This window comes from Diabrotica virgifera, chromosome 6, assembly GCF_917563875.1.
Source record: "Diabrotica virgifera virgifera chromosome 6, PGI_DIABVI_V3a".
In the NCBI taxonomy this organism is placed as follows: Eukaryota; Metazoa; Arthropoda; class Insecta; order Coleoptera; family Chrysomelidae; genus Diabrotica; species Diabrotica virgifera.
In genome coordinates, this window is record NC_065448.1 from 189480653 (window position 1) to 189504604 (window position 23952).

The 23952-nt window shown below is 32.1% G+C and overlaps 1 protein-coding gene across 5 annotated transcripts in view; it reads right to left on the reverse strand.

The window, feature by feature from the left end:
• The window catches only part of LOC114328055 (neuropeptide F receptor), a 1158133-nt gene that overhangs the window by 297145 nt on the left and 837036 nt on the right, over positions 1-23952 (reverse strand). For all 5 annotated transcript variants that reach the window (XM_050653552.1, XM_050653550.1, XM_050653551.1 and 2 more), the window contains one exon: positions 16917-17003. The gene's annotated coding sequence lies outside the window, so the exon portion shown is untranslated. The remainder of the gene's footprint in view (positions 1-16916; positions 17004-23952) is intronic.

The following is a 23952-nucleotide window of genomic DNA, read 5'->3' on the forward strand; positions in this document are numbered from 1 at the left end:
ATAATAGTATCTTTATATGCTTTTTAGGTATAATGATGGACGACTCTGAAATAAAGGAGCTTATTATTCTAACTGGGAAATATGCCACAATTTAAAGCTGGGACAGAATGATAAAATATATAGCTTCAGAACAATATTAAGAAAGGATTTATTAACCAACTGCGGGGCCTTCCAGAAATGGTAGAACTTCATACATGTAAGTACCTTTTTAAAAATGTGTATACTTATGTATCAACTATAATAGGTTTCTTGAATGTATCGTCCTCTAAAAAAATATACAATATAACGCTATATCAAACATGGCGGTTGCAACGCTGAGGATGTTTTCTGTTAATTTATTTGAGATAAAGAAATCAGTTAGTCTAAAAGAAATATATGTTTATGGTTAAGAAATGTTATTGCCGAAAACCGTGAATTAGTTAATATGTATTAAATGACTTAGATGTAAACTAATAATACTTTCCCGTAATAAAATTTATTAATGATTAGGTATGCTGTCTCTTTTAGATTACTTATAAGAAAATTACATATTATTATGTCTGCTTCAATGTTTTACATTGGTTGTATTTTCCCTCTTGTTTTTGCTAAACAATGTTTATTGTGTGAGTTAATATTATAATTAATATTTCATTAACAAAAAGGAAAAAATTAACAAAGATGTGTAGGTTAAATAATGCCATGTTTGAACTAAATATGATTGATTATTATTAGTATTAATAGTTCTTATGTGGGGCCGTGTATTTGTTTTTTTTTTATTTCCTAAATTTGTCAAAATTAATATCTATAGATATCTTTATAAAAAAATTTTTATTAAAGTAAGTTTACTCTTTCTACATAACGATTTTTTTTAGTGAATTGCTGATATACAAAGTGCTATTAACAGAAGAAGGTGCCTCTCCATCCTTTTATTGTTGTGTAGGAGCCAGTGGTTTTAAGAGTGGAGAAAATATTTGTATGTAATAATAACGTTTTATATCTTGTTTTACTAATAAATAATGATTTTACCTTAACACAATGATTTATTTCGCAGTATGTAATATCACTTTATTTTCAAGAAATATTAACTTAACTCTAAATATACGTTTATCTCTGCGAAATATATTTCTTAACATTAAATACATTAATTATTAATAGTAAAATAATAATATTCCTTACTAAGAAATATTATTGCTCAGAAAGAATAGTTTTGTAATGTGTAGAAAATATATTTTTATGACTAATAAATTTATTAACATCAAGTGTAATTTCTTTCTGATAAATGGGTTTGAAGTTTGCCAGAAAGTGATGGTTCAATCATGTTTAAGATATATTTCTTTGGCTATAGTAGAATGTATTTGAAATATTTTAGAAAATTATATCTTACATACAAAGATATATTTCTTAGGCAATATGCCAAGTCGATCTTTCTTAAATATTAATAAAGTTTCTTTATGTCAAGAATTTTTTTCTCTCGGTGTACCTACGAAAATATAAATGTTAGAAACGAACTGACTTGACCATTGAAAAATTTCGAAAAATTTACACAGAAAATCTTATATAAAGATTTTTCTAAAATAAATCTATAGCTTCTATAATTTTTTATTTATAACGCTAAAGCCACCCTTCTCACAAACATTGGCGCAATGTATAGTAGCGTTCGGCGAAGAGCACGGTTAAGTTATTTTAATAGAATTCTTGAACTAATTGATCAAATTAAATTTTACGACTTGTAATGAAAGAAGAATAATAAAGCGATGTTACAGTTATAATAAAGAGAAATAATATGGGCATAAGTACGGTGTGAGCGGAAAAGGAGACTTATTTGATTTTTTTTAAATGATTTAAAAATGTGTAAATAATACAATTTTACTTAAAATGCTCTAAATAACTCTCAAATTTGCACAACTTACCTTTAAAATATCTTACTAAATGACGCTTCATTAAAAAACCTCAAAAATTTAATTCAAATGATACGTCTCAAAAATATAATTATTGAAAACTTGAATAAATTAGACGTATGTGTATCGCGCAATCCTTTTTTAGTTTCTCACGAAGATGTGTTGTTTTATCTTTTGACCAAGTTAAGAATGTGCTTGTCGCGGCAAATTATCAAAAAGGTTTAATGTTTTTAAGCGACGATGAGACTGAATTTTGTTGATATTCTTTTTCTCATGATCATCTTTCAGTGCGTCACAGTTTTTCGATTTCTTTCTAACGCATTAAATTGTATGTGACAGAAAAAAAGGCACGTCGGTGATTACTTCTAGTTCTGTGATTATTCAAGTTGTCGATAGATGGCGCCATAATTAAAAAAAATAATTTTTTTTAATTAGATAATAATATTACAAATATAATCTCTATAATTTATAAGATTATACAAATCAAAGAAAATACCATTTTATAAATGCAAGAAACACATTTGATTTGTTTTTATTCTAAATTGAAAATAAAATGTGACAACTGTCAGATTTAACTAAAATGTCATGTTAGAATAAATGTCATAAATGTGTATTATCACGGACTTACCCTTTTTCCTATCATTTGTGACGCACTGAAAAATGATCATGAAAAGGGCTATATCAGTTCTCAATAAGATCAAATTATCACAGGTGCGATAATGTCTACGATTGCAGTCTTGTGAGAATTGCGAAAGCCATAGCTGATGTTGCTAAATTGTTTTGATTGGTCGAAGGAGACATGATTTCTGGTAGGGTGTGACTTTGGAAAATACCCTGGTTACTATATTGGTAGAAGAAATATTTGATTTCTTTTGATTGGATAAAGATCCGATGATCGTCAAGTGGGAGGGCAACTTCTGTGTTTGAGACTGGAGTCTTCTCTTGAATTAAGAGGATAGAAGGGCAGTTAAGTTTTGTCTAACGGAGAGTTAGGATATCAGTCATGGAGTGAACTCCAGTTTTTTTTGGGTTCTGTGCCAAAGTTAGGCATAGATGTAGTATGTTTTCTTAGTGAAATATAAGAAAAGAATGTGGTTACAGTGAATAATATATCAGTATGTTTTGGTGTCTGGTTTCTGTGTGTTGGATGGAACAGTGGCTGTTTTCAATAATAAATTAACGCAAGTTCGCGGAACGTTGTTTCCAACTCTTCATTACACTGTTGAAATGCTTCTTTAAGAATCAATTATTAACCAGTTACCTTTTCTAAAAATAAAACAAAAAAATATGGAATTTAATCTTTCATATAAAAAACTTTGTGCAGCAGTACTTTAGAACAGAAAATGTAAAGTGTCAATGAAGTGTTGGTTAACAAGAGTTCCAGCCGAGCTACACAAGGCCTACGAGCTCCAGCCGACAGTACAATCCCAGATCACCAGGTACTTGTAATGAATTGTTTTAATTCTTTTTCTTTGAACATTTGAACTCGTGAAGGACTTAATTTTTTTATTCATTCATTGCCAATTCAGTTTTGATTTTTTAAATAATTTTCCCTAAAGGTTTCTTGCAAATAAAATAACCACCACTCATGATGCGCTCTTACAAAAACTACAAAATGCTTATCTAATCACAAAAATACAAAATTTTACCCACAAGACTCTCAATAGTATTATCTATAAAACTCAAAATATTTTTAACAATTTTTAACACGACTGCACGCGGCCAAATAGGTAGAATAACTGTAAGAATAAGTTAAGTAGAGGGGGACCGACTGCTGTCCCACCTAGGATAAATTATAATATTAAAAGTAATAGCAGGCAGATATTCAGTTTGGTACGCAAGAAAAATGACGTAACTGCAAATGTTGTTAATTCCTGTTTATTGCGCAATTAACTTCTAAAATACTATGTAAAGATGATACAAGAAGACCGAACTGTAAAAATGTGCTAACCCACTATAGGGTAGTTGCGTCGTTATTGAAATACGCGCTATGTTAGACCTTGTTTCAGATGCATAATGACGCAACTGTAGATAGGGTGGAAAATGGGGCGATTAAATTAAGATAATGAAATTCGAACCAATATCGATAAAAATAAAAGCCATCGTTGTCAAAAAACAAAACCCCATACCGATGCTCCTGGACGATTACTCTTCATTTAATCCCTATTTTAAATATTTAAAAATCGTTTTCCTGCTCTTCTGAAGAATTTTGCATTTTGCGGTTTCGTCATTTTTCTTCTGGACCGGTGAATTTGTCCTCAAACAATTTCTTGGGCCTTTTCTATATATGCGTAGGGCTCTAAGTTTTATCGTGGGGAGAAAGGTCAATAATAGATTAATAATAGCATAGGAATGTTAAAATCATAATAAATTGTATAAATAAGAAAATATTTAGATAGAAAAGTAAACCTAACGTTTTGTTTTTATTGTATCCCTATGAGCATCGAGAATCTGGTCAAGTTTGGAGCGATGTAAAACCTAGATAAATAAATAGAAATAAAAACCTTTATAGTGGAAATTGTTTGCTGAAAAACCCTCTACAAAATTTCTTTAATGTTATTTTATTGTAAAATAAACTGAAAAACTGTTATAACCTCTAAAAGGAAACTTGTTAAAAAAATTTTACGTATTTTTGTTTATATAATTTTTGTTGGTCACTTAACGATAAAAAGTAATAGAAACACAATTGTAGAAAATTTAATTTTCTACATTTTATGTTTTATTAGATTTTCCGTAGGGTTGGTAGTTTACGAGATATAGCGCGAAACCCCTTTGCACCCCTTTACCAAGATGGCGGCCGGGGGACAAGGGTGGCGACCCCAAAAACTTGAACTTAAGCTTCTACTGATTCCCCTACACATTAAAAAAATAAAATTGACTTCTCTAACAAATGCAAGGTATAACCTTAAAAATGTAACATTTCAATAATTATTATGAAACAAAAATTAATTTTGTTTTTATGTAGCAATATAAACTCCTCTATTTTTTTATAACACATATTTATAACTTAAGAAAAGAAATGTTTCATACAACATTTATCTATATAAATTCATATAAATTATTATTATAACTATTACTCTGCAAAGTTAGTATTTTTGAGAAGTTGTGAAAGTTTTTTATTTATGATAATTCCTTCTCTATTTATGGTAATTGTTTGGCATACTCTGGCAACAAAATAATCTTCGTCGAATTTAATGCTTTCCTTGACTCTCCTACTGTGAATAAAACTTTTAACCAAATAAACAGGAGGTTCTGAAACTGTTTTCTTATGGGATGTCTAAATTGTTGTTTTCATCCATTTTGAAAAAATGTTAAAACGTTGAATTATCCACGTCCGTCTGTACCAAGAACTTTACAAACACAACTTCTTCGTCATTATACGACTATACGAGAGAGAGAATGACACATGAGGTGTCGAATGAAAGCTTATAACCCCAGGATTAAAGGTGAGAAATTTGATCTCTGACTTCCGGATTTAGAGTTGCAACCGGAAGTACTGTTTTAAAGTGGTCGAAACTGTACTAGCGATATATTATTCGACGCGCCTTAGCAAGACGAGAACAAATGTATACTTTTGTTTATTATATCATTTCCGGTTAAAACGTTCAAACCGGAAGTGCCATATTTTGTGCCAAATGTCTTTTGGCAACAGAACAAAAAGGTGAATTTGATGTTAGGAGCATTTAAAATTGAATTTTTAAGTAATCACTCATTGTTAAAAACATATTTAACTAATCAATACTCAATTCCATGTAGATCCGATTTATCCTAGGGCGGTAATATCAATTCTGGTTGCGGTCAGCAATTTAATATCAACATTTATAATAGTCAGACAAAAATAGAACAATTAATCCATTATGTGAGTATTGTATAATATATTTTTGAAATCTAATTTCTCTTTTAATTATTTATCGGTCATAATATTTTGATATGATATTCTATACATTTCATAATACAAAGCATTCCATAACAAATGAAATGCTTTGTTAATATAAATATATTTATTTTATACGTCATACTTAACTACTGGGTGTGCCAAAACGCAAGATTTTGCGCAATTTGCACCGGATCAAAAAACTAAAAATACGTGTTCGATGTTTTTCAAAACTCTAAGACGACAAGCACAAGAATGACAACAAGCACGACCTGCACGACCCCCACCTCAAGGTGGAGCAGAAAGTTTAAAATCTTAAATGGGATCCCCCATTTTTTTACTGAAAATTTGTATTCCTCTCATGAAAAAATAAGTAACTTTTAGTCGTATAATCCGAAAAAAACAATTTATTCTGATACCCTAGGAATATTATGTAAACGGACTAATACCTCGAGAAATACACTTTTAAATAATAAACCAAAATCACATGTTCTTATTATTTTTTAAAAATCTATCTTCTTCTTCATGTAGCATGTGCTTTTAAAACGTTGGTTATCATCATAGCTATCTTGATTTTATTCACTGCCACCCTAAATAGCATGCTTGTATCAACACAATACCACTCTCCCAAGTTGTTTAACCCTCCGTTAGTCGCTAGGATAAACGGAGCATCAAGAGTCGCTACGGTGTCAGAGACCGACATTTAAAAAGAAAATAGTAATTGCTATAAAATTCATACAAATATTTTATATTGTGTATAGGAATGACTGAAAAATATTTTTGAAAATGTTTTATTGAAAAACAACAAATATAATATGAAAAACCCTAGTATAACAATATACATATTGTTATTCGTAATATAAAAATATTCGCTAGGAACCATTTCCCATAATTCCAACACAACCTTTTTGTTCGGCTTCAAAGGACATCTATAAATAAGATTTGACATAAACTTACCGATAAAATGCAATAATAAGATGCTAAATTTTTACCTGAACTGCAAGTTATGCCAATAAAATAATAACCACACAGTTAGTCGCTACGGAGTCTTGCACCGAAAATAGCTATAAAACTCGCACAACTGTACCCAAGTATGTAAGAATGTATACTAGCACGAGGTTAGTTGATAGGAAGAGGTACAGAAAGTGGCGATAGAAAAAACCAGTTATTTTGTAAATCCCGAATGAATAATTCTGTCGTCGGTGTGTGACACCGATAGCGACTAACGGAGGGTTAATCATGACGTTCTTCTTTGTCCTAAACTGCATTTGCCTGCTATTTTTTCTTGCATAATATTTCGCGGCAACCTATATTTGGGACCTCTCATTACATGTTGTTTTGAAACTATTTCTCTCATTACATGTCCGAGATACTCCAGCTTTCTCTGCTTGATGATTTTTATAATCTCAGTAATCTTGCTGAGATTTTCTAGTGTTGTGGAATTTCGAATCTTCTCCACCTAAGAAACTTTTAAAATTCCTCTATAGCACCACATTTCTAAAGCCTCAAGGCGATTTAGATCGATTTTATTCACAGTCAAGGACTCGACACCATAAATTAAGGCCGAGGACACGTAGCAGCGAAGTAGGCGGATCCTCAAAGACGGATTTGCTTCTAAAAGCGGTTCTGGCCTACTGTATCCTAGATCTAATTTCGCCGTGACTTTCTGCGTTACAATTTAATTGCTGTCCAAATTAAACGATTTTACCAACTTGCTCAAGTTTGGTATTATTTACAGTATATAGACGGTTTTATATTTTGTTGTTTACTTATTACGAGTATTTGGGTTTCCGTATGTTCAGATCCAGACCTGCCTCCCTACAACCCTCAACGACACTATCAAGTAGTGTTTGCAGATCTTCTTGACTAGAAGCTAGGAGTATTGTATCGTCCACATATCTCAAATTATTGATGGCTTCACCGTACACAATTATTCCTTCCTGTGTTTCAGAAACTGCATTTCTAAAAATTCTTTTTTAGAAGTAAACGTTGAAAAGCATGGGCCACAAAAGGTATCTCTGCCGTACGTTTTGTTTAATATTAAGAGTTTGTGATTCCACACCATCTACTAAATCTGATATTGTTTGATTCCAATATAAATTTGCAATTATTCAAACATTTCTGCCGTACAAGCCAATGCCTTTTATAAGTCCGATCAATATAGAGTGCTTAACACTCCTTTCATACGAGTGCCTTTCATAGAGATCAAATGCCTTTTGGAAGTCAATAAAACAACAATATAGGTCTACAGATATATTTTGACATCTTTGAGCAAGTACGTTCAACGTTCATTCCAAACAATATTCTGTGGTTCCAAACCCTTCATCTGGTTTTATTTGAGAAATTTTTCTTGGCTACTAAATGCATTTATTACATGTTAGAGCATGATTAAAATTAACGATACTTATCACACATCTAATCTCAACTGCAGCGAAGAAAACTAAAACCGAAAATGGTAATAACGGTATAGACGAACTGTGCAGTTTCCAAGATAACTAAATTACAGCAGAACTCCGAAAATCTTCGAGAATCTCCGATATATCTTAGGTATATTTTTTGGGGGTATATATTATCTTAGGTTCAAGGAGAGACAGGAAAACAGCAAATACACCAAACCAATAGTGTTAAATTAAGCTTTGAAATGGTGCCTAAGCGGTCAGGATCAGACATACACACGGTTCTGTATAGCCCAAAAACTGAAAAACTAAACCACAGTATAAAGAGGGACAGTAAAACCTATTCCATGTCGGCACTTTGATCTCAAGAAGTAATACCGGCAGTACACAATTGGTAATTCACCAGTGGTGGATGCGGGTTTCCCTGTTAAAGCGCTCTATTTACATGCGTATTTGTCCGGCGGATATGTACGGCGGACAGATACCCCGGACAGATCCGCATGTGTGTATCCGTGCGTACGCCGTATGTGTCTTGCTCGCCGTCTGTGGTTCAAGACGACGCGACGACTGAATGTGTAGCACCAACGAATTTGTCTGGAGACACATCTGCCTGTATGTAGCTAACAACGGATATGTCCGCCGTACATATCCGCCGGACAAATACGCATGTGAATAGAGCGCTTAAAACCCGTACGTTTCTATGCGACTAGCAATGAAAGAGTGGGGCAAAAGCGACTGCGAACATTGCGCGGTCGCCATGCGCGACTAAAGATTTTACTTCCAATTTTTCAGGGAGTGGTTCTACTGTCCCTCTTTATACTGTGACTAAACTTTGAAAATTTTGGGTTCTCGACAATTACTCAAAATTTCAAATTACGAATTGCGCCAATAACTAAGTTTGTAGGAGAAATCTAGACGCGTCTAACAGTGTATGCCTCATATCTAGGAAAATTCGAATTTTTAAGTTATAGGCTTCCAAAGTATAATCAACAATTTTTCAAGCACCATATTTCCTGTAACACCTTCAGTTATCATACTTGACCTTGAATGCATCAGAATTTACTTGTCAATACGTTTCAAACTCATGTTTAGTGATAAAAATCGGTTAAGCCGTTTTGAAGTTATCGAGCTCCAAAAGTATAATCCATTTAACCATTGTCGCCAAAATGGTTTATGTAGTTGTAGTGGTTAGGACGCTTAATTTGATCGGGCAATCCGACTTTATTTACCGGCCATCCCAATATTTTTTACAATCTATTTCAAATAGAAAAAAAATCTAGTGTACACTCGATGAACACTTGATCAGTTGGGAAATAATGCATCAAAGGCGACCATTTATAACGCTTAACGTGTAATCGAGAAACATTACATTCAACTTCATACATTTAATTTATAAATAACTTCTGGTAAAAGAGTAAAAAACCGCTAAACACCCTAAAAATGAGTGGCGCATACACTATTCCGCTACAAAAGAGCTGATATGAATATTACGTGGCGCGAAAACGTTTTTTCATATTGATTGAAAATAAAATTGCAGTTTCATGTTGACACATCTTTTTAAAATAGCTTAAAAATGCAAACTGTATCAAAGTTACTCTTTTGTGGCGCGTTTTACTTAAAATTTAGCAAATTTTATGGAAACATCTTTTATAATAAAACTGGAATTTTATTTTCCATCAAAATGAAATTAAATTTTCGCGCCAAGTAATATTCATATCAGCTCTTTTGTAGCGGAATATTGTATGCGCCACTGATTTTTACGGCGTTTAGCTGTTTTTTAGTATTCTCGGGACAATAAATATACATAAAACACATCAACTTTTTACTTAAATTCTTTCGGGCCCAGTGCTTTTCATATAAATCGTGTATAGAACTTATAAATGTCTCAAGATGACCAAAAAGGTTGGTTCTCGATTTATGTGCCAGTGTGAACCTTTAGTTGGCTATATCATTAATCTCTTGTGAAAGGGCTTTATTGGTGCTTACAGTTGATGGTCATTGGAGCAAGGAGATAAGTACATATATATCTGCCGATATTAGAAGAGGGAAATTTATTAGAAACTTGACCAATAAAATATGAAAAATACGGCCGTTTTGTGAAGGATCCTCATTTATTTTGATCATCTGTATCGTTTCACGATTGGTTTATTGCGTTATTACATAGAAGTTAAGATAAATACCAACACCTTTTAAATAATTGATGGATTATATCGATACATAAGAAAATCGATTTATAAATAATAAATTATTAAAAATTAAATTAATGTCCGACTGGTATATTATTTGACAAATAATGACATGAAATGAAATGAAATGAATCAAAAATAACGCCCTAGGGCATTAAATTTAAATAACTAGTTAAATACTGTCAAGTTGACAAATAACAACCTAAGTAAAACTATGGTTACCACAATTACGTTACGACTATTGTGCGTGTTACGATTATTTTGAATCTTTATACAATAGATAGAAATAACTGACGTGGGTGATACTTGTTTAATAGTTATAGTCCGTCCGCTATAACTTTTCCCATGCGGTACGATTCATTTTCAATCAAATTAAGTCAAAACAGAAAGTGAAACGTACGCCGATATGTGTAGTATATAGTATACCGTATACAAAATGTATACAGGGTGAGGCAGATAAAAGGCCTATTAGAAATATCTCTAGAACTCAAGGTAAGAAAATTATGACAATCGGAATACAGGGGTTTTGAGGTGTGAACAATTTAATGAAAATATGTTGGTCTCTTTGCTACTTCCGGTTATACCGGAAGTTGGTTGTAACTTCGTTTTTTTAAAAGGGACACCCTGTATATTTTTACATTTTTGGATTCTCCTTAATTTCTTCTTTCTTAAAATATTAAGTTTTTGTAACATTATACAGGGTAGGTTAAAAGATAATTACGTTTTTTTATTAATTTCTTTTCTGTTTAATTTCTGTATATGTTCAAATGATTTTTAATATAGTCTACTATGTTAAAAATTATTGGTATAGTTAAATTTTTCCTTTTTTCTATACAGGGTTGGTCGAAACTCAGAATGAGTATTTTCTGAGTTTTCTTAAATAGAACACTCTGTATTTTAGTATTGTAATGAAATGTTATTTTGGGATTCTTTTTAATTTCTTAAGCAATCCCTATACCTAACCGCTTCAATTTGTGAGTTATTGGTGATTCAAGCCAAACATTAATTGCAACACAAAATACCTGAAATTTTATTAGGTTGGCCGTAAAAATATTCAATCACAAATAATTTTTCGGAAATAAATACATACTAATCGAGACTGATACTTAAAATTGACAATAATGGTTAAGCTATCAAGATATCTACGTAGTTAAGATTGTTAGTGCGATTAACAATTAAGCACAAATTAAAGCAGTTAAGTATAGGGAATGCTTAAGAAATTAAAAAGTACCATAAAATACCATTTCATTACAATACTAAAATATAGTGTGTTCCATTTAAGAAAACTCAGAAAATACACATTCCGAGTTTCGACCCACCCTGTATACTAAGATTCAAAATTTAGCTATACTAACAATTGGTAACAATAGTAGACCATATTAAAAATCATTTGAACATGTAAAGGGATTTTGATGCAAAACTACTACAATTCTACAGGGTGTGAATTTTGCTACGAAATTAATAAAAAAACGTAATTATCTTTTAATCTACCCTGTATAATATTACAAAACCTTATATTTTAAGAAATAAGAAACCGTATTAAATAGTTCACACCTCAAAACCACTTCCAATTTTCATAATTTTCCTTACTTTAGTTCTCGAGATATTTCTAATAGGCCCTTTATCTGCCTCACCCTATATACACATCGACGTTCGTTTCAATTTATGTTTTGACTTAATTTGATTGAAAATGAATCGTGCCGCATGGGAAAAGTTATAGCGGACGGACTATATTTATGATATAAGTGTTAAAATTACAAGTTTAAGTCACGCATGTGAAAGTTTGCAGAATGAGCGAAGCGAGATCTGCAATTCACATGAGTGCCTTAAAAATGTACTTTTTAACACACATATCATACAATATTTTTTCTACAAACGTAATTACAGGACAATATATACAAAAACTTTTACTTGAACTTGACTGACATTCCATTTTTATATTTTTTTGACATTACATCAAAATTGCCTGTACGGTCAATATGAGCTGCAGTGCCTTAAAAATTTTAAAGCACTAGTGCCTTAAAGTAGCATTTTCAACGCTCGTGTGGAGTGCTAAAAATTGCATTTTTATCACGGTTGTAGAAAAACAATTTTTACGTGTACCCTCTTTACATTTTCCTTTCTTTTTTTCAAATATTTTGAATATATGCATTTTTATTTAAGGATGTACACAAGTTTTTCCAACTTTCTTTAGCTTTTAGATTTAGATTTTTGTTTATAGCCATCACTTCCTGACAGTGTATATAATTAGTAAAACTATAATTTCTTTTATCTGTTTTTAAAGCACTTTTTTTGTAAGAAACAACTTGAGCATATTCGAAATCTCACTAAGGATGAAGTGGTCGTTAAATGATTTTAAAGGGTTTATATGTCGAAATTGATTGGGAAGATGCATTTACTTTCCATTTGGAAGTCATATTTCTAAATTTTATTTTGATAGTTATGACCATATTGCATTATGAAAAAAATCATTTATAAAACGATACCTAGGAGATACGGCGGCAATATAATGAAAAAATCAATTGATTTTTGCAGTTGTGGCCGTATTGAACGTATTAAATTATATCGGTTGTATTCTGGCAGTGTATATTATCACCACATCTCCCAGTTATGGCCATATTGCATTTTCAAAACCTTCCAAAAACCCTACAGTGAAATACCGAAGTAACTTACTTTATACTTATCCAAAACAATATTTTAGTTCAGGCTGTATTGCATTAGATGGGGCATTATATAGGCAATCTTTTACAGCCTTAACTCAAAATTCGAATTTTTTGCAGTTGTGGCACCATTGAACTAGGTGTGCGATATGTATACTTAACATTTTCGTATGAATAGAGACCCAAGTTAGTTACGCCACAGAATAGCGCAGAATGTGAAGCAATTTGTGTGTTTACTTCTCGTCAAGGACGACCAATCTTATACTTACGATTACTTTTTGTGAAAACTCCCTAAAATAAGGACCCTTTTTGTAGTTAGGCCAGCGTTTTAACAAAGTTAAAGTATTTTTTTAATTTACAAACTCGCATCAGCCTGTATGGCTATTAGCGAAAATGATAGTTTTATTAACAATAACAATAACAATAACTATGAATAATACAATTAAATTTTATATAAACAGTTTATTGCTTTTAAATATTGAAGGATCACTTTGGAACCGCACTTTGAGAGTAGTATTTTTAAATCATCCGGGATTCCGAATTGAACTCTTTCCGCACTGTGTAACAGGCACTACACCAGAAGGTGTTTTATTGTCAGAGGGGTCTCACAAGCATAACACTCCTGTTAAGGATCTCGTGTCATCAGATGTCCATGCGTGAGGCGGCGCGGCTATGACCAAGCCGCAATGGCAAAATGATCTATAACTGCTAATAACTGCTTCTGTTTTTTATGGCATCTGCTATTTCATATATCAACTATTTTGCTCTATCACAGTTTATTTCTAACAAAATTTTATAGGTTATTTCTTTAAAGTAACAACTTATTCTGAGTTATTCTCATATTCATATCCATAAAATTTGAAACTTCCTCTCCTCTAAAATCGTATTTTTTGACTCAAGCCTACATTCTTGCGAAGCGGCGATGTCATCACCTATAATGCAAGGGAATTAAATTGTTCTAAGTTACACCAATCACACAAATCCGTGGAAGTTGATCGAATATCTGAAGGTCTATAAATTGAAACAAAAAAATATCACATTATATTTCAAAGAGTTCCACAAACAAGAATATCGTCATTGAATTTTGTATAACACAATTTTCTTCAAAACGATGTATAGATTGTTTTAGTATATCCACTTCCGCATAACCGCCATATCGGTCGCAACGAACACTCTTATAATATCCCAATTTTATAATATCCCTTAAAATATATTGCTTCTTGGTTTACAGCACGTTTCACTCTACAAGCCAACATCAATAATTAATAGCATTTTCATTTAAGAAATGTGTTAAACTGGTTTTGTTATGGAGAGCCAATCTACAATTCCATTGCATAATTTTACATTTATTTAAAACATAGAAAATTTTGTAACCACCTGAAACACTAATAGTGCAGTCAATGAGGGTATTTGGCTCTAAATTCCGTTTAATGTATAAATTTACTTGATATTTTTCACAGTAAATAGGGAATAGCTCAAGAGACATAGTCTACCCCATGCCAAAATACGCTTTTATCTTTGGGGTGGTTATCAGACCTTCTCGGGGATAGAAAATTTTTGGTCGAAGTAATCACGAGAATGTTAAAAGAACCAAATACTTAGCCAAAAATCTTTTTTTTGTTTTGAAAATTCAATAATTTTTGAGTTATGCATGGTTGAAAATTTGCTATTTTCTTTAAAAAATGACACCTTTCCGGACGGTTTTTGCGAATAACATAAAACTATGCATCTGGCCAAAAATAAAAGATATGTTAGGTGATTGATTTTTTTGTGCATGCTCGAATCGGTGCATTCAACTTGAAATGACAGAAACATGTTCGATTTTACGGGTGTAATGCGGAGAATACTTTTTATAGTGCTTGACAAGACTTCTTAAATGTCGGTTACACTCAAACTATGCGAGACATGGTACAAAAAAAAAGATAGATGACTCACATAGGTATTTTAAGAAAAAATGAGCAGTATATTTAGCGCGCATCCACCTTAATTAGATACTTCGTTTTTCTTATACAATACCTGTTATTTCTATATTTAAAAAGATGGACTGGTTAAAATTTTTTAGAAAAAACTAAGATAGAATTTTTATACGGATCACAAACTTGGAGAATAACAAAACACAACACTGGAAAGATTCAATCCTTCATCAATAAATGCTTACGAAAAATTCTAAGAATATTTTGGCACAACAGAATCACAAAATCAGACTTATGGAAAAAAACGAAGCAAGAACCAACACATAAAAAAATAAAAAAGAGAAGATGGAAATGGGTGGGCCATACTCTGCGGAAACCATACACAGACATAACAAAACAATCTTTGGAATTCCAACCTCCAGGAAAACGGAAACAGGGGAGTCCGATAAGTACATGAAAGAAAACAATTATTAAAGAAGCAGAAAACCTCGGTCTAACCTGGAAAGAATTTAGAGAAAAAGCACAAGATCGGAAAAATGGAGTATGACAGTAGATGCCCCATGTTCCAGTGGAAACGGAGAGGATAAGTAAGTAAGTAAGTAAGATCGAATTATTGGGCGCATTTTTAAATTTTCTTAAAAATCTGCCTGTTTCTTCATGTAACTCGAAAGGCAAGAGAGGACCAGAGAGGACTAGGAAAAAAAGACTATCGTGGCTCAGAAACATCCGACAATGGACAGGGCTAAATTTTGAACAGCTAATAAGAACAGATGAAGACAGAGAAGAGCTTGCAATTCTAGTCGCCAACCTTCATTGAGGAGAGGGCCCTTTAAGAAGAAGAAGAACTCGAAAATGATAAGAGATAGGAAAAAATGATTCACTACAATATTCAAGGTTTTTTTTACCAAATTTTTTTTTCATTACTCTAGTATAAAAACTATCAGATAATCATTACTTTGAGTTAGGTTGATAACGAGTACCAGTTTTCGTTCGCCCATTAACCCTTTACTTTTTCAAATCTAAAGATTTTGAATAAATGCGATTAATGTAGTTTTATAGCACTTGAAATTTTCTATAAAATGGTGATTGACTGGATACGGTATTTTTAAAGTAAACAGAGTTATTGTAAAAAAACCACATTTTTGTTTAATCTTGGAGCATATACAAATTTTGGATCAGCTGAAAATGTCTACTAGGTCTGGATCCCGCGTATGAAAAAAAAGTTGATTAATAGCAAGCTGAAAATTTGTTAATAGCTTAAGGGTGTCTAGTCGGACAAACTTTGATATACGGGAACACTGGAACAGGGGCAGTTTTAATTAAGGAACAGGTTAAAAATTTGGAACGGTCAGACCACGAAAACGGCACATTTATTTTGTCCGACAGAACAGACTTAAACTCTCCGAACAGAGATTAAACTCTCATGCAAAAATCAGACTGCTATTTATCACCTGTCATAATTCCTATCATTTGACATATTCTACATGTTCCACTCATTAAAACGCCCATTTGGTGATAAATAGCAGTCTGATTTTTGCATGAGAGTTTAATCTCTGTTCGGAGAGTTTAGGTCTGTTCTGTCGGACAAAATAAATGTGCCGTTTTCGTAGTGTCACCGTTCCAAATTTTTAACCTGTTCCACAATTAAAACTGCCCCTGTTCCAGTGTTCCCATATATAAAAGTTTATGCGACTAGACACCATTAAGCTATTAACAAATTTTCAGCTTGCTATTAATCAACTTTTTTTTCATACGCGGGATCCAGACCTATAATGACTACTTACTTTTCACAGCTGTTGGTGAAAATGACGAGCACATTAGAGAGTTTATTACCAAATTCAAATTCGGCTAGGCGCTAAAGCTCTCAATTCAATTGATTGAAAATGGATCATTGGAAGAATACTAATTGTTATTTGCAGCCCACAAAATTGCATAAATCATCTGCAGCTCAGAAATTATGTGATATAATTTTTGTAGGATCTGCAAAAAAGGATGCAGCCTGTTACTCACCTGCAGAAAGATCGGGCTTTTTTGTACCGCTACATGTGGTACAAGTGCACGTGCAGGTGTCTAACTGCTGGAACGGTGCAGCAATCCCTGAAAAAGATGAGAAAGCAATGAATGACAGTAACGACAGTTACATACATTATAATAGGTTAGTTCCATGACCATTTTTAAAATAAAAATGTATACCATTTTTATTCAGTTGCAATGCGAAGTCAAAACTGTCTTAATTTTTACTTAGGTTAGAGAGCGCGGCCAGCACTCTTAACGACGATTCCACCTCTTGTTAGAGGCTCTTCAGAGAATCCATAGGCTGCTATCTCTACTCCAGGTAAAAATTTTCGACATTTGTTAGTCCCTCCATTGCAACTGACGTGAAAGTATTAGGTGCGCAGCGGCATCTGCTAAATGAACGTCTAAGTTTTTCAACCTAATAAAAATATTTGTAATATATTTCTGAAAGATATTTAATAGAACAATTTTGCACCATTTTCCTGGTGACACCTCCATGGCTTCTAAAAATTGTAAGCCAGATGGATGCTGCATTTAAAACAATAGGGAATTCTAAAAGTTGCAATTCACAACCCTATCTTCTTCTTCTTCTTCAAGTGCCGTCTCCTAATCGGAGGTTGGATATCATCATCACTATCTTTACTCTATCCACCGCTGCTCTAAAGAGTTCTATAGAACTGCATCTAAACCAGTCCCTTAAATTCTTTAACCATGACACTCTCCTTCTTCCTATACTCCTTCCGCCTCTTATCTTTCCCTGTATTATCAGTCTTAGCATTTCATATCGCGGTCCCCTCATTACGTGTCCCAGATATTGTAACTTTCTTATTTTTATTGTGTTTATTATTTCGCATTCTTTAGCCATTTCTCGCAGTACTTCCGTGTTCGTTTTCCTCTGTGTCCATGCTATTCTAAGCATTCTTCTGTAAAACCACATTTCAAATGACTGTAGCTTATTTATGTGTTCTTGCTTTAATGTCCAGCTTTCAAGTCCATATTGTAGTATCGAGAACACGTAGCATCTCAAAGCTCTTGCTCTCAGTTCTAAGCTAAGGTCTTTGTTGCAGAGAACTGTTTCATTTTTACAAACGCATTTCTTGCTATTTCTATCCTGGTCCTTATTTCTGTTGTTTGATCATTTTTCTCTGAAATCCAGGTTCCTAGGTATTTGTATTTATCAACCCTTTCTATCGGTACATTTCCCAAATATATGCTTGTTTGTATCAACCCTATCTACATCTTGGTAAATTTCCAAATGAAAATTAACCTAGTTACTCTATAGGAGTAATACTAATATAAAATAAAAATAAATACTACTAATATAAAATAATTTTATATTAGTATTACTCCTATAGAGTAACTAGGTCCATTTTCCGTTGGAACTTTACCAAGCTGTAGACGGGATTGTGAATTGCAACTTTTTAGAATTCCCTCTTTTTTCAATGCAGCATACATCTAGCTTGCAATTTTTAGAAGCCATGGAGGTGTCACCAGGAAAATGGTCCAAAAAGTTTTTCAATTAAATATGTTTTAAAAATATTTTACAAATATTAAATAAAACTTAGATTTTAATGACCATTTTTCTTTAAATGTCAATTTTTTTTTATATACTTTGTATACATTTTTTATACAAATTGTACTATATTTTTGTTTTATAAATATAATTGACTTCTCTACTTTTATGTTATTCATCATGAGGAGTAGTTTGAAGGAACGTAAAATTACAAAAATATATTTTTATTGCAAATAACAAAAAAGTACCGGTGCCACTAAATTAAAGGGATAAATATATGATAATAATATGCTCAAATGTATTTTTTATTTTTATAAAGATATGGGTTACTGTAAGGGTTGAGAAAAGGATAAAACAAAAAAACATCGACCCAAGATACCGACACAAAATTGATTTAATTTATATGTATATTAAATTAATTAAAAAAATATTCAACCAACCAACAAGATTGCCTAATAATATAAGAATTATTTTATTTGACTTTATCAAACACTATTTTTAAGCCTAAAAATACTTTGATTTACATTACAACTAGTTTTATTTAATTTGGGCAATAAGGGGTAGCTTTCACCCATAAAAATAATAAACATATTTTGGTACAAGCTAGATTTTGAATTAGGAAGTAAGTAGAGCCTATTCCCGAAAGTTAATCAAAATCCATGCATTAGGATATAAATAGGAAGTAATAGCTTATTTTTGCCCTCATTGACTGGCGTATAATTACAAAGTTATGCACAGCTCAAGCAATATCTTGGTTGTTCCTTCCTATACTGTGAAAAGCGCAACGGGATGGATCAGCAGGCAGAGGTTGAGCAAATTATGCAGATGTTATGGAAATTTTAATTTGTGTAATATTATTAACATTTTTACCGTAGTTGGATAAAATTGGAAACTGTTTTGACTCAGAGCCTCTGAGTACAAATTTTTATTAATTGCCTAGGCCTGTATAAAGAAATCAAATTTTCCAGTATATTATGTTTAATTTTTTGTTTTTTTTTTGTAGGAATAACATTTTTTTAACCAAAACATATTCATTACTCTTGCAACAAATGCAGCCAGCAAATGTATGTATTTATGTTTGAGTGATTTTCATTGCACAACGGACACATAAGTTTTGAGAACTTTTACAATGTTTTGAAATGTACCTGTATTTCAAACACTTGTAACAATGAGTAAACCTACCTACAAAATGACGCAGTATCTTGCCTTCAAAAGCTACAATAACATTTAATTTTGCAACATTGTACATTGTACAAATTTTTTCGAATGCTCTATGCATTCGTTTAATAATTATTAAAATATGTGAAGAACAATCGACTTTTAAATACAGCACGTAGAGATATGCGACATTTTGCATTGTGTTGAAGATGACGTCAGGAAAAAAGTCTACCAAAGAAAAATAGGTGGAAATGCATAACTGCATTTACAGTGAATAAAATGTTTCTAAAAGTGTATCAGAACCAATTCCCAGAGAACCTGGTGTCCGCGGTTACTTCTAAGGCACGGCATCTGAAGTTTTGAGTGTTTTCGGTACTAAATTGATGCAAACAGATTACTCGAGGCTTTTCGGGGTTCATGAAGACTCCCGAGTACAATGTTTGCATTAAATTAGAGCTGGAAATCCCCAAAACTTCAGAAGATGACGTGCAGGTCAGTCACCCTGGGCACTAGGTGCTCCAAGGGACGGTTCTAATTTCACATTCATGTCCAGGAACCCCAAAAATCCAGAATAATATGTTTACATCAAATGACTAGCGAAACTCCTAGGAAAACCTTAGCTGTAAGCCTGGGCACCAGATGTACTGGGCGTCGATAATTCTGATGGCGTATTCGGGCACAGAGACTCCAAAAATCCTCTAAGTAATCTGTTTGCATCACTTTAGTGCCGGAAGCCCTCGAAACTCCAAAAGATAACGCGCCTTAGCAGTGATCTTAATCATCAGGTGTTCTGAGGGTGCCTTCTGATGGCGTATTTAGGTTCAGCGACCTCAAAAACCCCCAACTAATCTATTCGGATTAATTTAGCGCCGAAAAACCTTGAAAGTCCAGATAACGTGTCTTAGCAGTAACCCTAAGCACCAGATGCTGCGGGATCGGTTCTAATGGCGCATTGATTAACAGCTACCCCAGAAACCCCGAATAACAAAATTTGGCGCTTAATATACTGATTTTGACATATTTATGCACTTTAAGAAGCATTTTATGCACTGTAAAAATGTAATTATTTATTTACACTCATTTCTCTATTTTAGACTTTTTTTCCTGACGTCTACCTACACACAATGCAAAAAAGTTGCAAGTCGCTAGGTGCTGTATACAGGGTGTTTCATTGGGAAACGGAGATACTTTAATGGTGAATAGAGGTCACTGAGCCGGTTCTAGATATACTACACTTTTTGCCCTACCGTCTTCTATACCCGTATTACAGGGTATTTTATCGATTTTGCCCATTTCTTTCCTAAGCCATAACTTTAGAACCACCCTGTATGTTTTTTTGATATTTGGTACACATATGTCTCCCTGTATTAAAACAACACCCTGTATATTCAAATTTTAAAGTCTGTTTGCATATTTGAAAAGAGCACAAAAAAGTAAGTTTAATGGTTCGCTTAAATTTTTCGGCCAGACAATTTTGAAATCATATTGATTAATTCTGTCAAGGTCACGAGAAAATGCCATAAAAATGAAAAACAATCCCAATCTAATTAGAAAATCGATTCGAAATCTTTTAAAACGAGCAAGGAAAAACATCGAATAAAATGGCAGACATTTTGAACAACTGTTATAGTTCAAATATTTTTAATTTATGTTAAATTGTTGAATTGTTTAAACGAATTTTTTTTATTAGATATAGCTGTTCTTTTTTTTTTATTTTTTACTAAATTATTAAAATATTCCAATTCTCGCAATTCCAATTTTTAATGATGTGCAAATATGCATACAGCTACAAATCCAGAAAAGCCATGAAACCAGCGTAGTAAATAAGTATAAAGTATTTTTAAAATAAGTATTGATTCATTAACATTAAATTATTAAAAGTTATTAATACATACCTGGTTTTTAATCTCAGAGTTCTTTAAAATTTCAATATAATTTCAAAATTGATGTAATTAAATCAACGGCGAAAAAATTAAAATGAACCTTTAATCAGGGTATTTTATGCTCTTTTAAAATGCGCAGACAAATTTTCAAAATTTCAATATACAGGGTGTTGGTTCAAGGTCACAATTACTTTATAATTTTTTGTTAATCCGGACCTGCATTTTTCTTGTCACTAGTAATTGGGTCGTTCCAATGTGGTAAATAAGTATTGATTATTTTAAAATGAGTATTTATTCATTAACTTTAATAATTTATAACTAAAGGTTAATAATACATACTTTTTAATGTCAGAGTTCTTAAAAAATTCAATATAATTTCAAAATTAAAGTCATAAAATTGTGTATCCGAAAAATTAAAGTGAACCATTAAAATTACTTTTTTGTGCTCTCTTCAAATATGCAAACAGATTTTCAAAATTTGGATATACAGGGTGTTGTTTTAAGGTCACAAATACTTTATAATGTTTTGTTAATCCGGACCTGGATTTTTCTTATGGTTAGTATGTCGGTCGTTTGGGTTTTGAATAAGACATATGTGTACCAAATATAAAAAAATATATAGGGTGGTTCTAAAGATATGGCTTAGGAAAAAAATGGGCAAAATCGATAAAACACCCTGTAACTCGGTTATAGAAGTCGGTAGGGCAAAAAATGTAGTATATTTAGAACCGGCTCGGTGACCTCTATTCACCATTAAAGTATTTCCGTTTTCCAATGAAACACCCTGTATAATATTATCTACCCTGTATATCTATTTATTCCGGTGTTTTCTGTTCTAAATGACCTGGTACATAAATACACTGTAACAAGTTGAATGTAAATATCCCGAATTAAGCCCTTGCTCTCATAAATTACCCGGAATAAGGGCTCTTCTCAATAACTCCAGCAAAAACATTTCGTTCTGGTTATTTGATTCCTGCAAAAAGAACTGAAAAGTTTCTGAAAATTATTAAAAGTTATTTCCAATGGCATGAAAACAATGGAATACTTGTTTTTTGTCTTTGAATAATTTTGCAATCCAACTCTATTCGGAAACTCTATTCCAAACTCTATTCAAAACTTTGCTGCTTACAAAATGCTTGGTGTATAAATTAATGAGTTTTTTACGCATAGTAACACAAACAAGCTTTCAAACTGATTTTCGAAAAATTTGGTTAATTAGATGAGCCTGGGGAATATTGTAATGGGCTATAAAAGTCAGTTTTAGTAATTTAATTTATTTTTATGATCAAACTATTCATAAATTGGGTATAAAATCATTTTGATGGTAAAATAATCGCTGGGTACTGGTTGCAGGAAGCTCATGACTAATAGAACTGAAAGAAATTGGGGCAGGCCTTTACCTAACTTTGAACGAACAAACTGGAGGATGAATGAAAAATATATATTATTTATATATACAATAAAAATTATTGCTAAAACAAAGAATGCATTATTAGGCTATTGATTATGTTTAAAATAAGAGAGCTAAAAGTAAATACAACGTTAAAGGGGTTTTATTGTTTTGTATGGTCAATGAACCTCTAAATATAAAAGAACCGCGAAGTGCTACCATTTAAAGGGGTGCTTTTTTAGAAAGGGGTGAATTAGCCCCTATGCACTAGGGTGCATAGGGTGAGTTCTATGCACTTTTTGTATATACGCATCTACAGAAAAATTGTTCCAAATTAAATTTAGTATCGAAATATCACCTTCTAAAGTCAAAATAATTTTTTGTTACAAAAATATTTTCAAAAAAGAGACAAGAAAACGAGAAAAAGAAGCGATTTGGCTTTTTGCCACATAACTTTTTTTCACGTGGATATAGGTACGTACATACATATTAGAGGCATTGCTTTTATAGCAAAAAAACTTCCATCCTGCCTCTTTAAAATGACGTTTGGTAAAAGTCTTTATGATGTATAATTTCCGAATTATGATTTTTCAAATTTCGCCACTCACAGTATTTTTGGGTTATTTTCCCTATTATTTCGCAAGCATTGTAACCTTTTTCTACGTAGGTATATGCAATAGTATAATGTAGAAAGAGAAATCAATTACCTTACCTTACTCAATTAACTTAAATTATAACTTGTTTTCTTGTACATTAAGGTAAATACATTGTCGAATAAAAAAGAAAACTTTTTTTTAATTAAATGGTGCATTGTAAAGAATTCTATAACTATTTGTAACAAGATATGCTGTTTCAAAATGTGACATTATTATGTATAGTTCGTCCGCTATAACTTTTCCCATGTGGTACGATTCATTTTCAATCAAATTAAGTCAAAACATAAATTGAAACGAACGTCGTGTATGTGTATATACATTTTGTATACTGTATACTATATACTGCAAACATCGGCGTACGTTTCACTTTCTGTTTTGACTTAATTTGATTGAAAATGAATTGTACCGCATGGGAAAAGTTATAGCG